At 42.9% G+C, this 26,246-nt stretch overlaps 1 long non-coding RNA gene across 1 annotated transcript in view; it reads left to right on the top strand.

The window, feature by feature from the left end:
- The window catches only part of LOC146865604 (uncharacterized), a 40,091-nt gene that overhangs the window by 10,825 nt on the left and 3,020 nt on the right, over positions 1-26,246 (top strand). The window contains exon 2 of the long non-coding RNA XR_014976657.1: positions 4,324-4,407. This is a non-coding gene — a long non-coding RNA (uncharacterized LOC146865604). The remainder of the gene's footprint in view (positions 1-4,323; positions 4,408-26,246) is intronic.

The following is a 26,246-nucleotide window of genomic DNA, read 5'->3' as shown; positions in this document are numbered from 1 at the left end:
TTTAGTGTCAAAGCATGACTTATTTTATCAACGCATAAGCAAAAACTGGCTTCTAATGCTACTAAAACTTGACAACATGACGGTTTCAAAACAGTTTTCTGTCAGCAAGTGCACAATGTTACAGAACGCTTCTCTGACAGTGGTTCCCAAATGTACACAAACTCACAATGTGATTCTAGACAAGCACCACTATCCCTAGGAGTTTACCAAAACTCATTCACTACAGTGGAAGTGATAAGGGAACTGCACACAACCTACATATTTCACGACTACACTTTAGTATCAATGCCTGACTCATTTAATCAACACATAAGCAAAGACTGGCTTCCAATGCTACTAAAACTTGACAACATGACAGGTTTCAAAACAGTTTTCTGTCAGCAAATGCACGATGTTACCAAACGTTTCTCTGACAGTGGTTCCCAAATGCACACAGACTCACAGTATGATTCTAGACAAGCACCACTATCCCTAGGAGTTTACCAAAACTCATTCACTACTGTGGAAGGGGTAAAGGGACTGCACACAATCTACATATTTAAGTACAGCACATCAGTGTCAAGGCATGACTCATTTAATCAACGCATAAGCAAAGACTGGCTTCTAAAGCTACTAAAACTTGACAAAATGACAGGTTTTAAAACAGTTATCTGTCAGCAAATACACAATGTTACCAAATGCTTCTCTCACAGTGGTTCCCAAATGCACACAGACTCACAGAGTGATTCTAGACAACAAACACTATCCCTAGGAGTTTACCAAAACTCATTCACTACTGTGGAAGTGGTAAGGGAACTGCACACAATCTACATATTTCAGGACTGCACTTTTGTGTCAAAGCCTAACTCATTTAATCAACGCATAAGCAAAGACTGGCTTCTAATGCTACTAAAACTTGACAACATGACAAGTTTTAAAACAGTATTCTGTCAGCAAATACACGATGTTACCAAACGCTTCTTTCACAGTGGTTCCCAAATGCACAAAGACTCACAGTGTGATTCTAGACAAGCACCACTATCCCTAGGAGTTTACCAAAACTCATTCACTACAATGGAAGAGGTAAGGGAACTTCTCACAATCTGCATATTTCACGACTACACTTTAATGTCAACACCTGACTAATTTAATCAACACATAAGCAAACACTGGATTCTAATGGTACTAAAACTTGACAACATGACAGATTTTAAAACAGTTTTCTCTCAGCAAATACACGATGTTACCAAACGCTTTTCCCACAGTGGTTTCCAAATGCACACAGACTTACAGTGTGATTCTAGACAAGCACCAGTATTCCTAGGAGTTTACCAAAACTCATTCACTATACTGGAAGTGATAAGGGAACTGCACACAATCTACATATTTCACGACTGCACTTTAGTGTTAATGCCTGACTCATTTAATCAACACATAAGCAAAGACTGGCTTCTAATGCTACTAAAACTTGACAACATGACATGTTTTAAAACAGTTACCTGCCAGCAAATGCATGATGTTACCAAACGCTTCTCTCACAGTGGTTCCCAAATGTACACAGACTCACAGTGTGATTCTAGACAAGCACCAGTATTCCTAGGAGTTTACCGAAACTCATTCACTACACTGGAAGTGATAAGGGAACTGCACACAATCTACATATTTCACGACTGCTCTTTAGTGTCAATGCCTGACTCATTTAATCAACACATAAGTAAAGACTGGCTTCTAATGCTACTAAAACTTGACAACATGACAGGTATTAAAACAGTTTTCTCTCAGCAAAAGCACAATGTTACCAAACGCTTCTCTGACAGTGGTGCCCAAATGCACACAGACTCACAGTGTGATTCTAGACAAGCACCAGTATTCCTAGGAGTTTACCAAAACTCATTCACTACACTGGAAGTGATAAGGGAACTGCACACAATCTACATATTTCACGACTGCACTTTAGTGTCAATGCCTGACTCATTTAATCAACACATAAGCAAAGACTGGCTTCTAATGCTACTAAACTTGACAACATGACAAGTTTTAAAACAGTATTCTGTCAGCAAATACACGGTGTTACTAAACGCTTCTTTCACAGTGGTTCCCAAATGCACATAAACTCACAGTGTGATTCTAGACAAGCACCACTATCCCTAGGAGTTTACCAAAACTCATTCACTACAATGGAAGAGGTAAGGGAACTGCACACAATCTGCATATTTCACGACTACACTTTAATGTCAACACCTGACTAATTTAATCAACACAGAAGCAAACACTCGATTCTAATGGTACTAAAACTTGACAACATGACATGTTTTAAAACAGTTTTCTGTCAGCAAATGCACGATGTTACCAAACGCTTCTCTGACAGTGGTTCCCAAATGCACAGAGACTCACAGTGTGATTCTAGACAAGCACCACTATCCCTAGTAGTTTACCAAAACTCATTCACTACAGTGGAAGATGTAAGGGAACTGCACACAATCTACATATTTCACGACTGCACGTTAGTGTCAATGCCTGACTCATTTAATCAACACATAAGCAAAGACTGACTTCTAATGCTACTAAGACTTGACAACATGACAAGTTTTAAAACAGTTTTCTGTCGGCAAATACACAATGTTACCAAACGCTTCTCTCACAGTGGTTCCCAAATGCACAAAGAATCACAGTGTGATTCTAGACAAGCACCAGTATCCCTAGGAGTTTACAAAAACTCATTCACTACACTGGAAGTGGTAAGGAAACTGCACACAATCTACATATTTCACGACTACACTTTACTGTCAATACCTAACTCATTTAATGAAAGCATAAGCCATAACGGTCTTCTAATGCTACTAAAACTTGACAACATGACAGGTTTCAAAACAGTTATCTGTCAGCAAATGCACGATGTTACCAAACGCTTCTCCACAGTGGTTCCCAAATGCACACAGGCTCTCTGTGTGAATCTAGACAAACAACACTATCCCTTGCACTATACCAAAACACATTTCTTCATCTACAAGGAGTACTAAATGTTACTGCAGAAACATAATTCATTTCACAAATTCATAAACAATAAGTGGTTTCTAAATCTACCAAAATATAAGAACTGCATAGTTATCTGTCTACAAACACATGAAAAAACACAAATCCTTATCACAAAATGGTTTCCACATGCACACACACTGTCAATAAGATTGTAGAGAAAATAAAATACTCCCTACACTTTAGCAGACATTAGTCTGATTAAAATAAAAATAGTCTACATACATACCTAACTCATTTAATGAAAGCATAAGCCATAACGGTCTTCTAATGCTACTAAAACTTGACAACATGACAGGTTTCAAAACAGTTATCTGTCAGCAAATGCACGATGTTACCAAACGCTTCTCCACAGTGGTTCCCAAATGCACACAGGCTCTCTGTGTGAATCTAGACAAACAACACTATCCCTTGCACTATACCAAAACACATTTCTTCATCTACAAGGAGTACTAAATGTTACTGCAGAAACATAACTCATTTCACAAATTCATAAACAATAAGTGGTTTCTAAATCTACCAAAATATAAGAACTGCATAGTTATCTGTCTACAAACACATGAACAAACACAAATCCTTATCACAAAATGGTTTCCACATGCACACACACTGTCAATAAGATTGTAGAGAAAATAAAATACTCCCTACACTTTAGCAGACATTAGTCTGATTAAAATAAAAATAGTCTACATACATCCCCTCACAATTAAATAACTCACCTTTCAAGATGTTTTGTAGATTAAGAAGTATATCAGTCACACACAGAGATATCAGTCACACAGCAGATTTTCTTATACAGAATCTCTGCACTGTGCACCTCTCAGCAGAACCAAAGAATGGCAAAGTTTCCCTCTCATTTTCCACACATATACATGTAAACATCAAATCACATTCCTTCCCACATAAACTCAAAAGCAAACACACATTTCTATTGGTTAAATATTTCAACCCTTTCCAAATGACATAAACTTCAACCCTTCCCCCAATCTGCCTTCTGCCCGTTACCATAGAAACAGTTCATGGAACACTGTACTGAGCACACAGGTCACAAGTTCAGCAAACACAATGTTGCTAATCAAAACAGCAAGTGTGCTTGACTTCTCAACATATCAGCTTATCATATATAATGTTCCTTTCACACACTTTTTGTTAACCAATAAGAATCATGCGTTTAAAAAACAGAAATATGCACCCTACCTTTCAGTGTAGAAGGTTGTCAAACAACCAATGATTTCTTGTCTTTTTTCAAAATTGCATCTTAGCCACCATTTTAGAAACATCTTACTTTCCAAACTGCCATTTCATTTACAGAGACCATCTGAGTGCATCCAGACCTCCTTACAAGATGCTTACAGTGTGGATTGTGGGACACAGCTACATTTTCTGGAGCCAAAGGTATGCAGAAAACAAAGGCATTCACAAAGACCTAGGTTTGCCAAATGTAGACATTAAATGGATTGGACAGAGAGGGTTAAAGTGGCACCAATTGAAGCCATTGGTGAAATCCTTCATGCAAATCCAACACCCTGACCTCATAATAGTGCACTGTGGTGGCAATGACCTAGGCACTTTGACTGGGGTAGGTCTGGAAATGCTTATGAAGGACACCTTTAGTTTGCACAACTGATTTCACTTTTCGCTAAAACTGCCTTTGTGAATTCTAACATATGCCAAAGGAAGAAATGGAACTGGTCCGATCATTTTTGTCCACAGATTGAGAAAGCTAGGAAACATGTGTATAAATCTATTTCTGCTTCTCTCCGAGACTACAGAATGGGGTCCATTTACAATAACAATCTGCACTTTCATATGCAAGAGATGTATAGGAGAGATGGAGTACACTTTACTGATGAAGGAAACAGAGTCTTCCTCAACAACTTTAGACTCTGTATAGGTACTTACTTATAAGTACCAAAAACTCTCAATGAACACAACGGCTCTTTTTAGAGCCACTCAAGAACAAAACACTTAAGCTTAATCTTTATCTCCCAACAATTTAATTTTTTTTTTCCTTGGAACCGCAAACCCACCACGAGAGAATCCGTGCATCCAACGCGATAGAATGCGCGCACCGTGCGCGCATTTCGCCCCTTTTTATTAAAAAAAGGGGGGCCACAGGGGGTCCTTCTAGGACCCCCTAAGCAGATCTAGAGGGTCAGAGTATTTCCACTCTGCCCCCTTTATATCTTTTACACACTTATTCCCCTTCCATCTTCAGCCTCGCTTCTACCGAGGCAGAAAATGGCCACCAACAGTTCCTGGTTTTGAATGTAGAGAGATGCTTGACAGCCAATTAGCATTCAGAGCGTGATCCGGAGGGTGCACGCTCCGTTCGGGGAGGGTGCGCTTACGGTGCGGGTAGGGTCCGCGGATCCTCCGCGGCCATAGATATCACTAACTTTTTTACCCCAATTTTCTCAGGAACTACTGAACAGATTCACACAAAATATGCAAAAGGCACGAGTCCGAACTGAGGACTACCTCTTTGCCAAATTTGGTGTCATTCCGTTCAGCGGTTCAGGCTGTAGCTGCGACAACAGATCCTATGGGAAATTGCATGGGGAAAACGCATTTTGGGACCCCCCTTTTTTCTCTGCCCCCACTTCACGGATCACCGCAAAACTTTCAGGGTAGGAGCGAAGTGGAGCTGGCCAAAAGTTTGGAAAATTTCGCGAAGATTCGTCAATCGGTGCCAAAGATATTACCAATAGAATGTTGCGGATTTCCTATGGAAAATAGGTCCTAACTATAACTATCTACTGGCCAGTAGATAATATATATATATATATATATATATATATATATATATATCTCCATCGCTCCATCTGCACCTCCAGTCCAGCGCACTCAATAGACGGGTGCTTTGAAACGCGAAGGTGCATTCGCGTTCATAAATGCGCGCTCACTCCTAGTTACTTTCAGGAACTCGAAAAAGCACTCAGCGGGACACTCCTGCAGTTATTCAATCCTTTATTGCATGGCGAGCATGGAAAACATGACGCGTTTCGGCTATGCCTTAGTCGAATGTCATTCGACTAAGGCATAGCCGAAACGCATCATGTTTTCCATGCTTGCCATGCAATAAAGGATTGAATAACTGCAGGAGTGTCCCGCTGAGTGCTTTTCCGAGTTACTGAAAGTAACTAGGAGTGAGCGCGCATATATATATATATATATATATATATATATTACCTACTGGCGGTCGCCAGTAGGTAGTTATAGTTAGGACCACGTTTCCATAGGAAAACCTCAACATTCTATTTTGAATAACTTTGGCGCCGGTCGACGAATCCTCGCGAATTTCTCAAAATAGGTGGGGCGCTACGCTCCGCTCCTACCCTGAAAGTCTCGGGGGGATTCGTCAAGCGGGGGCTGAGATAAAAGGGGGGTCCCAAAACGCGTTTTTCCCATGCATTTTTCCATAGGACCTTTAGAACGAGCTACAGCCCGAACGGCTGAACAGAATTACTAGAAATTTGGCAGAGAGGTAGTCCCTAGGTCAAGGAAGTGCCTTTTGTAGGTTTGGTGTAAATCTGTTCAGTAGATTCTGAGAAAATAGCCTTTAAATCAATATATATATCTGAGCCCGCTTACGGTACGCTTACCGTACGCTTACGGTAAGCGTACGGTGGCGTGCGCGAGCGCGATTCTGATTGGCTCTTAGATCTTAGTAAACATTCGAATCGGCAGAAACCAGGAAGCGGCGTCCGCCATTTTGTCTACCGCACTGAGTGTTATGTATCAAACATGATGGCCAAAAACATGTTACGGGGATGTTTTGACAACTCCCTCTCACATAGTCATGTTGAGGGAGTCCCCAAACATCCCCCAAGAGCAAAAACGTTATTATTTGTTTTTCGGCAATTTCGCGGGGTACGCTTACCGTACGCTTACCGTAAGCGTACGGTAAAAAAATAAAAATAAAAAAAACACTATCCACACTTTCTCCACCCCTTGTGCAAATGGTGGCCGAAGGCCACCATTTGTGCATGGCTTATCAGAGCACAGAAAATTTTCCCAAAAAATTTCAACAGATTACCTATCACAAGGAAGCGCATAATATGTCCTCCATGTGCGCACGGTGCGCGAAGCGCATCGTGCGTACATGGCCCATCTAGCGTAACGTGGGCACGGCACTAACTGCGTAAAGTGGGTGCGCGGTGCGCGAAGCGCACCGCGTGCTCACTGTGCGCGCACGGTGCGCGAAGCGCACCGTGCGCGCACGGAACGAACTGCGTTAAGTGGGCGCGCACGCCACGAATGGCGTAAAGTCACTTAGCATTTAAAAAACCGTACAAATTCACTGAAAAAACCATAGGTTTCACACACGTTATAGTTAGGAATTAGCATTTAAAAAACCTTGCAAATTCACTGAAAAAACCATAGGTTTCACACATGTTATAGTTAGCGGAAATTTTACTGATAAAAAACCAATGAAATTGCCCCGTTATAGTTAGTGCTGGCAACTATAACTCACGCGACCGCAATCTTCTGCTGATGACATATGTGTCTTTATGAAAAAAAAATATTTGTAATATATGTATAGCTAAAAATGTATGGAAGAAGACATGGGCAAATAAGTGTCTAAATACAGTATTAGCATCAGCAGAGGATTGCGGTCGCGTGAGTTATAGTTGCCAGCACTAACTATAACGGGGCAATTTCATTGGTTTTTTATCAGTAAAATTTCCGCTAACTATAACATGTGTGAAACCTATGGTTTTTTCAGTGAATATATATATATATATTCACTGAAAAAACAGAGGATTCAGGAACCCTATAGTTAGTTGGACATTTCACTTGTACAAAACCAGTGAAATTCGGCCATTATAGTTAGTTCAGCTAACTATAACTTGCGCCCCCGGAATGCACTGCTGATGATGTTACATATTACATCACTCATGACATGGTCAGTGACATCACTGATGACATCTCAAATGGCATCACTGATGACATCATCCAGTGACTGTGTATTTCTGTAAAGTTTCAATATGTTTAATATATATAGGCTAAGGTTTATTGAAGAATGAGTGGGTGTATGAGTGTCTGAATGGATGATTTAGTAGGTGCGTGACTGACTCTATAAGGGCGTAAGTAAACTTATCTTACTGAATGCATGGGTTAGTGACTAAACTGTGTGAATGTCTGTATCAGTCTGTCTGTTGGTGTGTAAGCGGCTGCATGGGTTGGTGAATAGCTACATGAGTGTCTATATGGGTTATTGATTGGTTGTCTATGTATCTGTATGGGTGCCTGAGTGTTTGTGTGGGGGGGTGTGTGACTCTGTGCATAGATGTGTGAGTGGGTGATTCACTGGGTGTATGGATTCAAGAGTGCATCTGTGATGGGCTGTATGGGTGGGTGAGTGTGTTTATGGGTGTGTTGGTGAGTAATACATGTGTGAGTAACTTCATATGTGAAAGGCAGTATCTGTGAGTGTTGGAGTATATACATGACTATAAGTGAGAGTGAGTGATTGTGAGAGTGGCTGTATGGATGAGTGTGTGATTGTGTCAGTGATTGTATAAGAGCGTAAGTATGTGTTAGTATCTGTATGAGTAAGTGAGGTGGTATGTGTATAACTGTATAGGTGAGTACATGGGAGTGTGATTAATTATTTGCTTGACTGACTAAGTGTGTTAGTAACTCCATGGATGAGTGGCAGTGTGGGAGTGTCTATATAGGTGTATGAGTACATATGATAGTCCTGTACTGATGAGTGACCGAAAGTATGCGTGACTGTATGGGTAAGTGAGTGGATGGGTGTGTAGACCTAAGAAACAGTGAGCGGGTATGTGGTTATTGGTGTTTGAGTGTCTATGGTTTTGAGAATGGCAGTCTGTAAGTTAGAGTGGGTGTATCAATGGTTATACTAGTATATGAGAAGATGCATCAAATTATCATGGTGATGATGTCATCAGTGATGTCATTTGAGATATCATCAGTGATGTCATGAGTAATGTCACTGACCATGTCATGAGTGATGTAATATGTGACGTCATCAGCAGTGCATTGCGGGGGCGCGAGTTATAGTTAGCTGAACTAACTATAACAGCCGAATTTCACTGGTTTTGTACGAGTGAAATGTCCAAATAACTATAACGTCTCTGAAACCTCAGATTTTTTCAGTGAATTTCAAAGGTTTTTTAAATGCTCATTTCTAACTATAACGTCCCTGAAACCTGTGTTTTTTTCATGAATTTCTAAGGTTTTTTAAATGCTAATTTCTAACTATAAAGTCCCTGAATCCTGTTGTTTTTTCAGTGAATTTCAAAGGTTTTTGAAATGCCAATTTCTAACCATAACGTCCCTGAAACTTATGGTTTTTTCAGTGAACTTTAAAGATTTTTAAATGCTAATTTCTAACTATAACGTCCCTGAAACCTGTGTTATTTTCAGTGAATTTCAAAGGATTTTTAAATGCTAATTTCTAACTATGCCTACAGAGGTAGGACATGTGCAGAAAGAGGAAGAAAGGTGCAGAAAGAAGCAACAGAAATGCAGAAAGAGGCAACAGAACTCCAGAATGACGAAGAAAGGAACAGAAAGAAGCAAGAGATGTGCACAAAGAACTGACAGAGCAGCAGAAAGAGGCCTTGTTGCAAAGTCATCCTGTGCCCCAACTTTTTTCTTACGGGTACTGGTGGTAACTGACTCTGACTAACCAGGCCTAGAACCAGTGCTATGCTAAAAGACACTTAGAATACAGTGAAAACACCTACATACACTAGGGAACACTATGCATTGGGGTACCCCGGGGATTGGCTTGACCTCCTCTGTAAGGCCCTAGTACATAATAGGGCAGGGGGATTAAAACTATCTCTAAGTCAGAAGTAGTAGTCACATTTGCAGACTGGTGGAGAAAGGGTGCTGGGCCCCTGACCAGTGCTCAGGAATTCCACTGCATAGGACTTACACGAGGTACCAAGAGGGCTTCAGGCCCCCAAAGTCCCTCTGGATTAAATTGGACTCCTCCCCATCCTGTAGTCTGCCAGGAGGCGCGTTTGCAGAGTGTTGGAGAAAGGGGGGCATGTCCTTCTTAGCAATCCCACTGTGTGGGACTTACTCAGGTAACAAGAGGGGTAGTTGGCCCCCAACAACAACCTTGGGGGCCAACTACCCCTCCTATTACCTCCAGTAAGTCCGACACAGCAGGCTTGCTAAGTACTAATAGCAGGCCACGCCCCCTTTGCCCACCACTCTGCAAATGCGTTCCCTGGCGCACGCTTGGATGGGGATTGAAGTACCCTTCACTGCTGGGGGTCCTGTAGGGACCAACTAGCCTTTGTCTTGCGTCCAGTAAGCCCCACACAGTGGGATTGCTGAGAGGTGGACAAAGGCCACGCCCCCTTTCCCCACCACTCTATAAATGCGCCTCCTGGCACGTTCTAAATTGGGGTATTGAAGTCCCCTTCATTCCTGAGGGTCCCTGGGGGCCAACTAACCCACCTGGTACCTCCAGTATGTGCCACAAAGCTGCGTTGCAGACAGTTGGTCCGAAGCCATGCCCCATTTCTACACTACTCTGCAAACACAGCTCCTGGCGCACTGCTGCTCGGGGTATGAAGTTCACTTTTGTCCTGAGGTCCTCAGGACACAAGAGGACCTCATCACCCCCCACAAGTGCGCCAAGAGGCTTGTTTGCAGAGGGGTGTAAAAAGGGGTGTGGCCTCAGACCACCCCTCTGCAACGCAGCTCTGTGGCACATCCTGGAGGTACCTGGTGGGCTAGTTGGCCCCCAGGGACCCTCAGGAATGAAGGGGACTTAATACCCCAACTTAGAACACACCAGGGGGCGTGTTTGCAGAGTGCTGCAGGAAGGGGGCGGGGCCGCATGCGAGATGAGACTTTTTTATTTTTTTAGAAGCGGGGGTGTGTGGCCCCCCATCTTTTACAATATTTGGGGTCCTGGGGACCCCATCCCCAAGGGCCCAACCCCTTTTTATCAAAATTAAAAAATAAACATACGGGAAGCGGCCCGCATGGCTCCCCTCCCAAGGCCAATTTAGGCCCCGGGACCCCCATGCCCCGGCACCTGGCCTCACCGTTGGAGACCATGGGGGGAGTCCCAATGCCCCCACAGTCCCGCTGGCTCCCCACCTCCTGCAGGAGCCTGCATTGCTTTTGAGCAAGGGGACCTGCCGACATGCAGCTCCCCTTGCTCAAAAGCAATCCTGTTTTGCCTCATTGAAGCGAGTGCAGGTTTTCCTGCTCTCGCTTCAATGTAGTTTGCTATGGTAGGGCGGGAGCCTCACAGCTCCGCAACGGACCCTTGTATTTAAATATTCAATGCCCCAGGGAGGTAGTGGTCCCCGGGGCAGTGTGGGGAGGGGCAGGAGCCCCCAATACACTTTTATTTTTAATTTCAGTCCCGGGGAGGTGGCAGTCCCTGGGGCAGCATGGGGGTTTGGGGCCGCCTCATGCCGTTATCAACAAAGTCTTTGGAAGTGGCGGTCCCCAGGGCTGCGGGGGGCCACGTGCCCCCGCATTCAAATTAATAAACTACGTGTAGGTGGCAGTCCCTGGGCTGCGGAGGCCCTCGCGGCCCTCCCAAATGAATCCCTGATTGCCCCGGGACCTTGCCCACCGGGGGCTTTTTGAAAACAAAGTGCGGGAGCCCGTGCTTTTTTTTTTTTCTCAGCAGGATTCATGAACCCAACGTGAATTCTGCCATTTAAAAAAAATAATTGGGGGCCCTGAGGCTGCTTGTGGGACCCCCTGAACAGGCCTAGGGACTTAGGGTGTTTCTACCCTGCCCACTTTTCTTGTCTTTTAATCTTTTTCCACTCTTTTCTTGTGACTCTGTTACCGAGTCACAAGATGGCTGCCAACACTTCCTAGTTTGGAGTGTTGGCAGCCAATCAGAGTGAAGCTCGTGCCCGGGAGGGTTCGCGAACCCTCCTCGGTGCTCAGATATCAATATTTTTCTTTTATAAATTTCTCAGGAACTACTGAACTGATTTACAGCCTTTAACAAAAAAGGCTCATCCTAAACCAAGACATACCTTTTTGCAAAATTTGGTGTAATTCCGTTCAGCAGGTCGGGCTGTAGCCTGTAACAAAGATCCTATGGAAAATACCATGAAGAAAGCAAATTTTGGGACCCCCCTTTTTTCTCTGCCACCGCTTGACTAATCACCCCAAAACTTTTAACACACAAACTTAGCAGTCCAGCCATATTTTTTTTTTAAATTTCACAAAGTTTTGTCAAACGACGCCAAAGATATTGGCAAATCAAAAAACGCTTTTCCTATGGAAACTAAGTTCTAACCATAACTACCTACTGGCCAGTAGGTGATATATATATATATATAAACAAATTGACTCCCTCATGCTTCCTTGTACCTCGGAAAGAGAGTCACGGACCCGAACGTCGTGGCAGAAACAGTTTATTTCTTCATAAGCCGTATGACGCGTTTCGGGCAATGGAATGCCCTTGATCACATGCGGAAACGCAGTCCGCCTTCTGTTTTTATATTGCATTGTGAACTACACCCGTAATGAACACAAACAAAATACTCTTATTTGCAATCACACAATGAGTCTTATATTCCGGTCTGCTAGATTCTCTACTGTGTCCATTGTTGTATTCACTGAGTATTGGGACTGGGTATGTAACATCGTTGTTAACAATTGCTCGAATGTGCAGTAGGATCCTGACATGCACCTGTAGCTTTGTACTGCCCACATATCTCAGCCCACAGGTGCATGTCAGGACATACACAGCAAACTCAGTTTTGCAATTGTAGTTTCCTTTGATCATCTTGGGTTTGGCATTGAACGGAGTCACGTAGCTTGTAGTGTTTACACCAAATTTACATGCTCTACAGCTCAAACATTTAAAAAAACCTTGTCTCGGCTGTAACCACATTTTGCCTTGATGAGCCTCTGGGCTGTTCTTAACCAACTGTGTCCTCATAGATATACCTTTCCTGAATGTTATAGTGGGATTGTCTTGCAGGTATGGTGCCAGTACCGCATCCGTGAGGATTATGGGCCAATTGCGTTTTAAGATTTTATTTTCCTCTCTTTCTGATTATATGTTAGGATCAACCTTGGTGCAGTGTTTTCCTGTCTTGTCTCCTGATTATTGTTACCTGGTGATTCTAGGAGCCTGTCTCTAATCCTCAATTTAACTTTGGCTTGTGCTTCTTTGAGGACTGAATCACTATTGCCTCTTTGTTTAAATCTCTTAATAGCCTCTTGTGTACATCTCTCTAGGTCTTGTTCTTCACTGAATATTCTTTTGATTCTGAGGAGTTCTTCAAATGGAATACTCCTCACTAGATGTTTTGGGTGATTACTTGAGGCATGGAGTGTGGAGTTTCCCGCTGTTTCTCTTTTGTGTAATGTAGTGACAATCTGCTCATTTCTAATGTTCACCTCGACATCTAAAAATTCAATCCTTTCTGTGTTTATATTTGATGTGAATTTTAGATTAACCAAGTTGTCATTTATGGTATTGATGAACATTTTTGCACTCTCCTCATTTCCCTGCCATACTACAAAAACATTGTCAATATATCTGAACCAATATTTGACATGCTGATTGTATGTTTCTGCGTGGGTGCCCCTGAGAACCCGCTCCTCCCACCAGCCTACCATCAAACAGGCATAGCTGGGAGAGAAGCAGGATCCCATGGCAACACCTTGCAGTTGTCTGTACACATCTGTGCTAAACAGAAAGAAATTGTTGTTAAGACACCAACATATGCATTCTATTAGCATGGCATTGTGTTTTTAACACTCAACCGGTCTGGAGTCTAGGAAATGCTTGATGGCCTGTGTCCGATACCGTGTTCTATGCATGTATAAAGGGACTCAATGTCTAGAGTCATAAGGATCATATCTTTCTCCCATTTGACATTTTTGATTTTGTTTAAAAAATCCCCAGTGTCTCTCACATAGGTGGGCAGATCCTTGACTAGTTCCTGTAAGAAAAAGTCTATATACTGGGATAGATATTCGTCCACGCTGTTAATTGCTGATATTATTGGGCGTCCAGGGATGGGTGAGATGTTTTTATGTATTTTAGGAATAAAGTAAATTATTGGAATAACCGGGTATTCCACCCTCAAATACTTATATTCCTCCAATGAGATCATCCCTTTTCTTCTGAAATGGTGTAGCTTTTTTCAAGGGAATCTTTAACCTTGTTGTACTCCTTCCAATTGGTTTTAACATAACATGTTTCATCCTTCAGTTATCTTTCTGCTTCCTTGATGTACTGGATCTTAGGCCAAATAATAATATTGCCACCTTTGTCGCTTTTTTAATAACCACTTCATGATTTTTTTCTCAGTTTCTTCATTAGCTCACGATATTTCAATTCACTATAGTTCTTTTTGCGCTTTCTGTTATTCACTTGGTGATTTAATTTTTGTATTTCTTCCGTCACTGTTTCGTGAAAAATGTCTATTGCGTCGTTTGGCATTGATGGTATAAATGTAGATTTTGGTTTAAAGGGGATGCTCCCAGACCCCTGCTGTGTAATGTCCATAATTAGAAGTTGTTCCTGTGTAGAAACTCGCAATGTCAGGTCATCCGTATGTAATTCCGCTCCTGTTCTTACTTCATGCGTACCTCGTAGTAGCGGAATATCTGTAACTTGCAGCCCTATTGTTTTGCTTGAATTGTTTTCTTTGCCTTGTTGATTCTCGTTTAGGCTAATTTTTATGGTAAAAAACTTTCTTAATTTTAGTTTACGGATGTAACTGAATACATCTATCCTAGTTTGCACATAATCAAATTCATTGGGTGGACAGTATGACAACCCCAGGCTGAGTAATCTTTTCTCTGCTGGTGTTAGTACTAATTGTTGATAGATTCACACTAGTTTTATCATCCAGATTTTCTATTTGCACAAGTAGTTTCTTTTTGATTTTGTTTTTTGTTTTTTTGCACCGCTCTCTTCTTTTCGCATTCAGTTTTTTTCTGTTGATTGACCTTGTTTACGAGGTCTTAGTGTGTTGCGCCGGTCTATCACAAAAAAATCCACCTCCTCTCCCAAACTGAGTATCTTTCTTCTGTACTCATTGTGGTTCTATCGCTATCTTCTGAGCCGATGTCACTGCTTAGGTAGGGTGCATCAGAAACTGAGAGTGAGTCTATATATATATGTACACACATATATACACTCACACACATGCAAATAATTCTGTATAAGTATATATATATATAATTTTATATGTATCATGTATTTAGATGACTGCATCATTTACAAATAAGTTATTTGATTGCATACTTATGGGTCTCTGCTTTATTTTACTTTATCTATCACAATATGTGATAAGTTCTGTAAGTTATTTGATTAAATTCTTATGGGTCGTGGTTTTATTTTATTTTATCTATCACAATGTGTAAATTCGATCATAACAATTGTACCTATAAGTGTGTCACTATTGAAATAGTTCAGAAAACATCAAATAAAGATAAAAAACTATAAATGAAAAAACACATTAAAGTAACATTAAATTAAAAAAAATCAAAGGTACATAAAATATTTCGTTTTACGTACAGAAACACTTGAAAGTAGAAGTTTCTAACTGATAATCCATACATGTGAATATGGGACTTTATATAATACAACTTTATATCTGTTAATTATTTTCTATATACAATGTTACATTTCTATGTAATTATTTATTTATCTATACATGTATTACTTTACACCTACTGAAGAAAAATAAACACATAAATAAATAAACTTTCAACTCCTTCAATCCACTACTCATCCTATACCTCTTTCCATATATCCTCTATATCCAATCTCTGACTAATCCCAACCTCATTTTACTACTGTGATCTCCCTAATAACCATTTCTAAATTCTTACCTCCTCGATCCCTCCTTCGACTCATCCCAAACCTCATTTTACTACTATGATCTTCCAAGTAATACTTTTTTAGACTCTTCCTTACTCTATCGCTCCTTTATCTTACCCACTCCAACCAACAGACTCACTTGTCGACTGCTCGAAATAACAACTTTGGGGTATATTCACAAAAACGCATGATACTACCGCATGAGTAGCGTAATGTAACTTTCAATATCACAGCCCATCACGGGTAAATAACCCCTTCTCAATGAGGAATTCGCAACACGGCAGTACCATGCAATAGAAACAAGATAACGCGCAAAATGTAGGCGTCAAAATCAACGCCACACCGCAAAAATGCGATGAGGCCAATCGCGATACACAAATCAGCGAAGACCAGCCACAGGCCTGCAAATCCCACGCGTCTGGCGGGAAGATGCACTATAAAAGCAACAAAAAAAGCCAAAAAACAATTCAAACTGCGTAGCAACATGGATGCATCCGGACCGAGTGCAGAGGACAAGCCCAACACCACAAGCCCCACGGAGGACCAGCCAGGAACCCTGCCAGGGAAGGGCAAGGACAAGAGAAAGAGGAAGACGGGGTTCAGTCCTCAGAAAGACCGGACCATCGTCACGGAGGTGACCCAACACCATCAACAACTGTTCGGCACCTCCACTGCGGAACTGCCAACCCAAACCGAAATATGGCAGGCCATTGTCACCAACGTCAATGCAGTCGGAGTGTCGAGGAGGTCACTGGAGGAGGTCAAGAGGCGCTGGTATGATCTGAAAAGGCAGACCAAACATAAGCTCGCCACCAACAGGGAGGCAGCAACCGCAGCTGGAGGTGGGCCTCCAGCGACACAGGAGGAGCTTGATGAGCTGGAGCAAATGGTGGCCACAGTCAGCAGTGAGGAGACAGTGGCAGGATTGGGGGGACTGGACACAGCACGATACGGCCTGACCCAACAGCAACAGGGTGAGTAACCACCAGGGCCAAGGGGGGCGGGGGAGATGGGCACAATGGCACTCATGCACAAGTTTGCGTAGCACACTGCACACCCACAATGACCATGGAACATGTCCCTGATTGGATTGGCACACTGCAGCATACATAGAAATGCCAAGTAGGCCCCCATCCACAATGTGCACAGAGGGCCCCCATCAACAATATCACACCCGACCCATGAAACAAGAATCCAGCAAAGCAGCGGGCTCTGTGACCCACACTGACTATGCAAGTAACACTGCATGTCCGACAGAATGGCAGCTGCCAAAACAAATGACATGGCCCACGAATTGACATGAAGGTAGCCCAGTGCTGATCACATCTGTAAAGGAGAAGGTCACACTCTGACATGTCCACGTGCACCCACAACCCATGCCCTACGAAACACGCAGCAGACAAACAATGCACCAGGCCACAAAATCTGTCCGAGAGCACATATGACCCAAGTTTAAAGGAAATCAGGTCCTGAAAAGTAAACAATTTGCCCGCCTCGAAGGGAGAAGGCTACTCGTAATCAGAGCTGCAGGGGCAACTCCACCACAATGCAGCACACACACATAGCAATCACAGAACATCAGCAATGATGCCAATGTGGCAAAAAGTGCAACACCAGCACCACAGGACAGAGCTCACAACAGGCTAAGCTTGTGTGTTGTGACTGGCCACTCACATTTGGCATTGCCTGACACTGGGTGATGATAATGCACGGGTACTACCACACATCCGTCATGTAGTCTAAAAACACACTGACTGCCATCAAATAGCCAGCTACTCCAAAACATTCATAATGTACATTGGCATGCAGTCTTGAGGAACTTCGATTTTCGATCACGATCGAATCGACCCGCCATTTTGTGACCCGCCGCCATTTTGTGTTGCCATCACTCAGGCAGCACGGCGAACAAAGTCTATTCTGCTTTTTCTGCAAACTAGTGTCGAAATACGTTCTCTGCCTCTATTTACAAAGCTGGTGTTAGAACTAGCCGAGTACACTAATCCCTGTCTGGCTTTCCTAATCCCCGTCTCAACTATCTGTTGGTTCACACTATTCTTTCCTGACTTTATCTTATCGTCTGGCCTTCACTGTCTTCTGTTAGCATTCTCTCGTTTCACAACTGTCCTCTAACACACACAAACGTATCTCGCCACCTGCAAGTTAGCTATGAGTCTGTTAATAAATTAGATTGAGGGAGGGGTGACAAACATAATTGGAGGAGAGGTTTCTTCGAGTCATCTGACACTTTTGTTTTCCAATCTCTCCTATTGGTTCTATCCTGTTTTCCAACTTTCCTTATTGGCTCTTTCTTGTGTGTTCTGGGAGTGCTTTTGGTTAATGTATACGAACATTATATGGTATTTAACCCTGTGCGCCACAGAGTGAAGTGGCAGTCTCCTGAGAACCTACTTTGTGTACTTCTAGGATAACTGTACTAGCTGCAGCTAAATAAATCTGATCTTCTAACGCCGACAGAGTGTCCTGTGTCTCTGTGTAGCTGAGCAAGAGAACTCCGGAGATTCGGGCGTACCCTGCGCCGCCAGACCCAAAAGGTTCTGGTTCTTCAACTGGCGCCCAATGTGGGGCAGCTTCAGTGGTACCGGTTCTGCCTGAAGGTCGTGAGGAACCCCACAAGAAAATTCCAGAGGGTTCGCGAGCCACATTAAGCGACCCCTGTATGTCAAAAGTGGTCCGAAGGTCTTTTGCAGCGCGGTTACTCCTTCCTGACGGCTACTGACGACCGCTGCCCTGACTGCCGCCCTGCTTTGGCCCTTCCTTTGATGATGTATGGTAAGGCGAGACGATAGATGGGCCTCTGTTGGTGGGAGAAGACGTCCTTAGTTAAGTATTTTCGTGGGTCGCGCCCACAATTTTGGTTCTTTGTTTTTCTTTGGTTCTTAGATTTGTCTATTGCAATAAACAAAGCCGAGGGTAAGTGCATTTGTGCTGCGTAAACTGAGTTTTACTCCCTTGAAGTTTGTGAACAGTCCGGAGACATCTCGAGATGCCTGGTCTGACTAAGTTTGGAAGAATTTGTTGTCTTGGTTGTAATAGGGATTCCCGACTTGAGGACTCTTGTCCGATTCCTTCGGTTGGAACTCCCACATATGAGCTCTACTCGAAACATGGTATTGGCCCCATTGCCTTTAACGAGACATGGACCCGATACACAAAGAAAGATGGTGTTCTAAAATGGCCAGAAAATGGTAGCTTTGATCCTGATGTGTTAGATAATTTGGAAGCAGTTTTATTCAAAAGAAAAGCCCGGCCGGCAATGTTTGACTCTCTCCGCCTTTGGCGAAAGGAAGCCAAACATAAAGAAATTAAACAAGCAAAACGAGATAGGAAAGCACAGGGTATGACAATTATACAGGCTGCCCAACAGTTTAAAGACGATGAAATTGACAATGCGACTGAAATTTCAGAAAGACAGCATCGTATGGCAATAGATAAATGCTATCCGGTGTTACCTGTTTCTCCTTCTGAAAATAAGAAAGATATAGAAGAAGATCCCCTAGCGAAAGGAAGCCAAACAGAAAGAAATTAAGCAAGCAAAACGAGATAGGAAAGCACAGGGTATGACAATTATACAGGCTGCCCAACAGTTTAAAGACGATGAAATTGACAATGCGACTGAAATTTCAATAAGACAGCATCGTATGGCAATAGATAAATGCTATCCGGTGTTACCTGTTTCTCCTTCTGAAAATAAGAAAGATATAGAAGAAGATCCCCTAATGTCCCACTTATTAAGGTTGCCTCCGCCCTATGCACAAAGTGCCAATGCACCTCAGCCTTTACAGCCTGTCCAGCCGCCAGCGGTACCTCCGCCTGTTCCGGCTCTTCCGCATTTGCCTCCTCCAGTATTACCGCCTCCGCCGGTATTACCATTAACTTTAACTTCTCTGCCCTCATCTCCTGATCTTAGATCTCCTTTGCCTTCTGCTCCTCCTGCAATTACCAGTTCTTCTCCTGTCAGTTCTCCTAATACTTTATCTCCAATTCTCATGTCTAATTCTCCGTCTGTGCGTAAGCGTCTCACAGACACTGTTACTGCTATTCTATCTCCTTTCTTTGAAGCTTTAAATGTGTCTCCGGCTTTTGCTCGAAGACAGTCTCGTAGTCAGTTCCCAGATTTTAAAGAACGAGAGAAGTTGGACTCTCTTGCACGAAAATGGATCAAGAAGGGTCCACAATACAGTGTGCTTGATATTATGCCTACCTTCTCGCAATGGAATGCGCCTACGCAAAGATATGTTTTTAATGTAATGTGCGATACTCTCATTAAAGAATGGGAAGATGTGAGTTCGAGTCCAATCTCACAAGACCTGTTAGATGTTCAGGCTGATTTTGATAAAGGGCTTATTGTGGGATCTAAGGTTGAGAAAGCTGTAAGGAAACTTATTTCTTATAGGTCCTTGTTATTCTCTCAGACTTTCCTTGATTCTGATCCGTCGGTTAGACCGACATTGAAAAGCTATCCCATGAGAGAGGTTCCTCCAGTATGGAAGGAAGAGGTTGCGGGAGTAGGTTCTAATCCAGCTATTCCTGCTCATTTCCAACGTATATGGGTGCATGTCCCTTGGAAGACATCTGAAGTCTTGGCCCTTAAGCAGACTCTACCGGATCCTCGTAAAAACCCTGCAGGTTATTATAAAGAATTATCACAGACAGTTGATGCTTGCATCATGAACTTAGCAGATATTGATATGCTAATGGGAAATGTAGTCCCACAGACAATATGGGCTAAGATTCGTAGAGAGGATCACGCACAGGAATTAGGTGCCACTTGGGACGTTATAACTACCACAGATAGGGATCAAGTGGGTGGTGCAAAAACCCGAAGCTTTGATTTCGGAACTCCCTGGTAGGATTATTACATTAATGAAAACTATGATGCCTGCCTTGAGAGTTAATTGGGATAAATTAGCAGCATGCAAACAAAAGAAAGATGAAAGTGTCTCTGACTTCTTCACTCGTTTCGAAGAGACCTTTATTGATCACAGTGGTCAAGATATAGCTACAGAGGGTGGACAGCGATTATTTGTGGACAAATTCGTATTCAATTTGCTTCCCGAGCTGTCACACAAATTAAAAGACTCTGAAAGTTCATGGGCTGTTTCTTCTTCTGCACAGATATTGGCTACTGCACAATATTATGAAAACAGAGATAAGGAGGAAAAAGAGAAGCAAGAGAAAACGACAAAAGAATTAAAAACGAAGGTTCTCTTGCAACAAGCCTATCCTCCACGTTATGTTCAGCCTCAGTTTCAACAGCCTCCACAGTTTCAGAGGTTGTATCAAAAACCTGAATCATATATTCCGCGACCTTTGTTAGGTCCTAATCAATGTGCCTATTGTAGAGAGGAAGGTCATTTTAAGAATAGTTGTCCGGTTTTATTGCAACGCAACGGAGCGTTATCTGCTCCACGAGGTCATGCTGGCCTTCAGTCAGCAAACAGAGGTAGAGGTCGGGGTGTATTGACTCAAGAACAGCGTGCCCTTCCTTCTCCCAATTCCATGAACTGTTTTGATCAGCAAAATGTCAGGTCTGCTCAGTATTACAATGAAGACCATTATGTTGAAGGTGAGAACGAGAGTCTTCATGCTAACTAGGACAGCCATGGACAAAGTAAGGGAGTTGTGCCGGTTCCAGTAGATCAGAATGGACCTTATGTTAACGTTACTACAATGGGTGTTTCAGAGCCATTTCTTCTAGATACTGGGGCGATGAGAAGTTCTATCCTTCATTCCAAACTCCCCGGGGAACCTTTGTCTGGCTTAACAAATGTTTCTGTAGGATTCTCTGGCGCCCCTGTTCGTAACCCAGTTTCTTGCCCTTTGCCTATTTCAGTTGGCCCTTATGATTTGGAAGCTCCACTTCTGTTGACGAATGGTTGCGGTGAGAATCTGTTGGGTCTAGACCTATTGAAAAGAATGCATCCTACGATATATTGTTCTCCTTCTGGTGTACATCTTACTTTAGGTCAGAAACTGACTACTCCAATGTATTTGTCCAAAGATCAGTTTCCACCTGAATTACTTTCTCTTCCAGCAACACTTTGGGCCACGGGTCCGAACGATGTGGGTTGTCTTGAGATTACACCTTATGTTGTCACTCTCAAGCCTAATGTTGAATTACCGCGCATCCCGCAGTACAAAATTTCTACTGAAGGTGAAAAAGCGCTTTTGGAAATTATTTATGATTTTATCCAGAAGGGTGTGGTTGAAGAAACAAGAGGTAACACATGCAATAGTCCTATTCTTCCTGTTCTCAAACGCACTGATCCTTCTCAACCACCTGTATATCGTTTTGTGATGGATCTCCGGGAGGTAAACAAAATTGTTGTGCCGCAGTTTCCTGTAGTATCAGATATCCCTGCTTTATTGACGATGATACCTTCCACAGCGACTTGGTTCTCTGTTATCGATCTAAAGAATGCCTTCCTTAGTATTCCCATTGCAGAAGAGAGTAGGGATATTTTTGGCTTCTCTCTTGGAGGTCGAAGCTTCCGGTTTAAGCGCGCACCTCAAGGCTATTGTGAAAGTCCCTCTATTTACAGTCAAGCTTTAAAAAGTCATCTCGATACTTTTCATTTGCCGTCTGGTGCTGTTCTTATCCAGTATATGGATGACTTGTTAACCCCTTGAGTGCCCCGCCCTTTCCCCGTCCTGTGCCGGCCCTTTCATTAGCGGGCGGGGTTCATGACGTGATAGTCTCGTCATGGGCACAGCGCAACCGCGGCCCATGACGAGACCATCTCGTCATGGGCACTCAAGAGGTTAATAGCTGCTGATTCAGAAGAGATCTGCAAAAATGTCACTGTTGCATTGTTACGCCATTTGTTTAAACTGAATCACAAGGTTTCACCTTCCAAATTACAATATGTTCGTAGAGAGGTTACCTACTTGGGTCATCTCCTATCAAAGGAGGGACGGCGACTAACACCAGGACGAATACAGGCGATTGCACGAATGTCTGTACCATCCACACAAAGGGAGGTACGTGCCTTTCTGGGTATCACCTCTTATTGTAGGCAATGGATCCCTAACTTCTCTCTAATAGCCAAACCTTTGTTGGCACTCACTTTCAAAGATACGCCTCAGCCCCTTCCTTGGACTGATGAGTGCCAAAAGAGTTTCACTGATTTACGTACTGCTCTGTGTTCTGCTCCTGTATTGGGTACTCCTGATTACACTAAGCCTTTTACGCTCTATGTTCATGAGAGGGAAGGTTGTGCATTGTCAGTTTTAACACGGCGATTTGGAGACAAACAGCGGCCATGTGCCTATTTTTCGGCTACGTTAGACCCAGTAGCTAAAGCATTGCCCAGTTGCCTCAAAGCGACAGCAGCAGCAGCAATTTCTATTCGACAGTCTGCTGGAGTAGTGTTGGATAACACTCTCATTGTCATGGTGCCACATGCAGTGGATACCTTACTAAATAGAACGAAAACGCAGCATCTTACGAGCGCTCGTCTAACTGGATACGAGCTGACGCTGTTGTCAAGTCACGTACACATCAAACGATGTAATACCCTAAATCCAGCTACTCTGTTGCCCCTTCCAGATGAGAAAAGTGTTGAGGAGCAACATGATTGTTTCTTCCGTACTGAGGAAGAGACAAAAGGAAGAATTGACTTGAAAGATACACCGTTAGAGAATCCGGATGGAACTCTATGGGTAGATGGTTCTTGTTTTAAAATGCCTAATGGAGATACAGTTTCAGCCTATGCTGTGACTACTTTACATATAGTGGTGGAAGCTGCACGCATTAGACATAATTCAGCGCAAGCAGCAGAATTGATAGCTTTAACAAGAGCCTGTGTATTGTCGAAAGGGAAAAGGGTGAACGTGTACACTGACAGCCAATATGCTTTTGGTGTAGAGTTCAACTTTGGGCGTCTCTGGAAGGAAAGGGGTTTTCTCACCTCACATGGCACCAAAATACAACATGGTCAGTTAGTGACTGATCTCCTCGAATCACTTGCCTTACCCACCCAAATAGCAATCGTGAAGTGTAGTGCACACAAAAAGATTACAGATGATGTTGGTCGAGGAAATGCATTTGCAGATGGAATAGCGAAAAAGACAGCAAGAGATTCTACAAGTCGAATGTATATGGCAGGTCCTGCGAGTTGGGTCAGAGAGAGAGGAATGTATGAGAATACAGTAGAAAGTGTAAAAGCGATTCAGAAAGAGGCTTCAGAGAGGGAGTTGAGCAAGTGGAAAGAAAGTACAGGAATGTTAGATGAGATGGGTTGTTGGATAGAACTATCTGAACATCAACGTTGGCTGTTACCAGATGCCTATGTACTCCCAGTGGTTACTATGGCACATGGTCCAGCCCACTTAAGAGCAAGAGGTATATGCAAACTTCTGGCTCCAGTGTGGAGAAACGAACAAATTCCAAAATGCGCAGACAATGTAGTGAAACATGGAATTATTTGTTTGATGTACAATCCGGGAAAGGGAACCCCAACTCCAGCAGGTCATTTTGCTCCCCCAACATATCCATTTGAGGTGTTGCAAATCGATCATATTCACATGGAACGATGCAACAACCTCAAATATGTTCTGGTGGTAGTATGCGCCTTTTCAAGATGGATAGAAGCATACCCTCTAAAGGATAGCACAGCCTTATCCACAGCCAAAATTCTATTGAAAGAATTTGTTCCCAGGTTTGGTTTGCTGTGCATTGTCTGGAGTGACAATGGGAGCGAATTTGTTGGCCAAGTTAAGCAGAAAGTTTGTGCGGGTCTTGGTATCAAGCAAAAGTTCCATGCGGCAAATCATCCACAGTCAGCGGGTTTAGTAGAATGTTACAACGGAACCTTGAAGTTAAAACTAGCAAAGGTTCAAGCGAGTACAGGACTCAATTGGCCCGATGCTTTGCCATTAGCCTTGCTATCCACCAGAACTTCAGTACACTCTCGTTTGGGACTTAGCCCGTACGAAGTGGTTTTTGGACGCCCAGATAATGTATGGGGAGTCCCTCACCCTAAGAAATACTCAGACTTGCCGTATCCAATGTTGATTGACTATCTGCATGATCTCACGACTAAATTGCGTGTTCTCCATCAACAGGTTCAGAGTGCTCTGCCGAAGGCTTCCACAGACCCAGGTCATTCCATCCGACCAGGAGACTGGGTCTGTGTTAAGAACTTCCAGAGGACAAGGAATTTGGAACCCAGATGGCGAGATCCCCGGATGGTATTATTAACTACGAGAACAGCAGTTAAAGTCGAAGGAAAGAAGAATTGGATTCACGGTGTGCATTGTAAGAAAGTGCCTTTGCCTTTGCCCTACGATCAATGGGTAAGCAGGGGTGTTGGTGACTGTGAAAGTGAAAAGATTCCACGATTCGTGCCTTTTAGTGACGCACAGCTGAATGGGACACTGTCTGAGAAAGAGGACGACGACGTTTTGCAGGAAGCAATACCATCGCATTGTCGATTAGATACGACTAATCCACGAACATTGTTCCAAGACCAGAGTGTTCCGGAGAAGGTACGATACGACTTGAGACCTAGACAAAAGAACACTTAAAGATTTCTCTCTTGTGTAGTATTCTGTCCCGGTTGCAGGGTCACGGTAGGAGTCTGAATCACGACCTGAGTAGTGGCAATAGGCCTGCAGGACTTACAGTGTCATAGGACAGTAGACAATCGTGATTGAGCGATTGAGGAAGATTGCCGTGAGCATCGATTAGAAAGATGGAAACTACACTAGGTAATAGAGAGAGAAAAGATTAAATGAAAAAAGCATCCTGTAAAATAATGTACAGTCGTTTCAGTATAACTTTATGTGTTATTATATTATTGTGTATTGTTTTGGCATTTATAGGTTGGATTATTTATGCTCTGCAGCCAAAAGTTGTCTCTCCTTCTTCTTTTTTGTCTCCTTCAACTGTCTCTCCACATCTCTTTCATACTCTTCCCCCACATGAACTCATTAGAAGAACTGAATATTATAACAATTCCTTTATCCAGCTATTACATCAGCACCAATTAGTAGTCAATACAACTGACTGTTGGGTGTGTGGAATTATGCCATACACCACAGAGAGAGGAATGCCATATTTAGTTCTCCCGTTTTGTTATGAGGGTTCTGCTTGGGCTTACTTCGTCATCTTCTCCAATGCTTATCAAAGCAAATTCAGACGATCTGTTAGTTCACATGTTAGCGATCCAGATTTTAGTCATAGTTCTTTGATTAAGGGAATGGTAGCTATGGCTAAAATCATGGAAAATAGTAAAATCTCCATTGACGAAAGAAAGGTGTACACTAACTGGAATGTCACCCAATATATGTCTAGTCTTAGTGATAGAGTTAAGAAAGGAAAGTCTTCACCGATTTGGACTATACCACATCAGGGCAACTTCTGCTTGCAGATAAACGATCGCTCTTC

The sequence above is a fragment of the Triturus cristatus genome, chromosome 2_1, assembly GCF_964204655.1.
Source record: "Triturus cristatus chromosome 2_1, aTriCri1.1, whole genome shotgun sequence".
In the NCBI taxonomy this organism is placed as follows: domain Eukaryota; kingdom Metazoa; phylum Chordata; class Amphibia; order Caudata; family Salamandridae; genus Triturus; species Triturus cristatus.
Note: the sequence above shows the minus strand (reverse complement) of the source record. Positions and strands in the feature narration are given on the sequence as shown.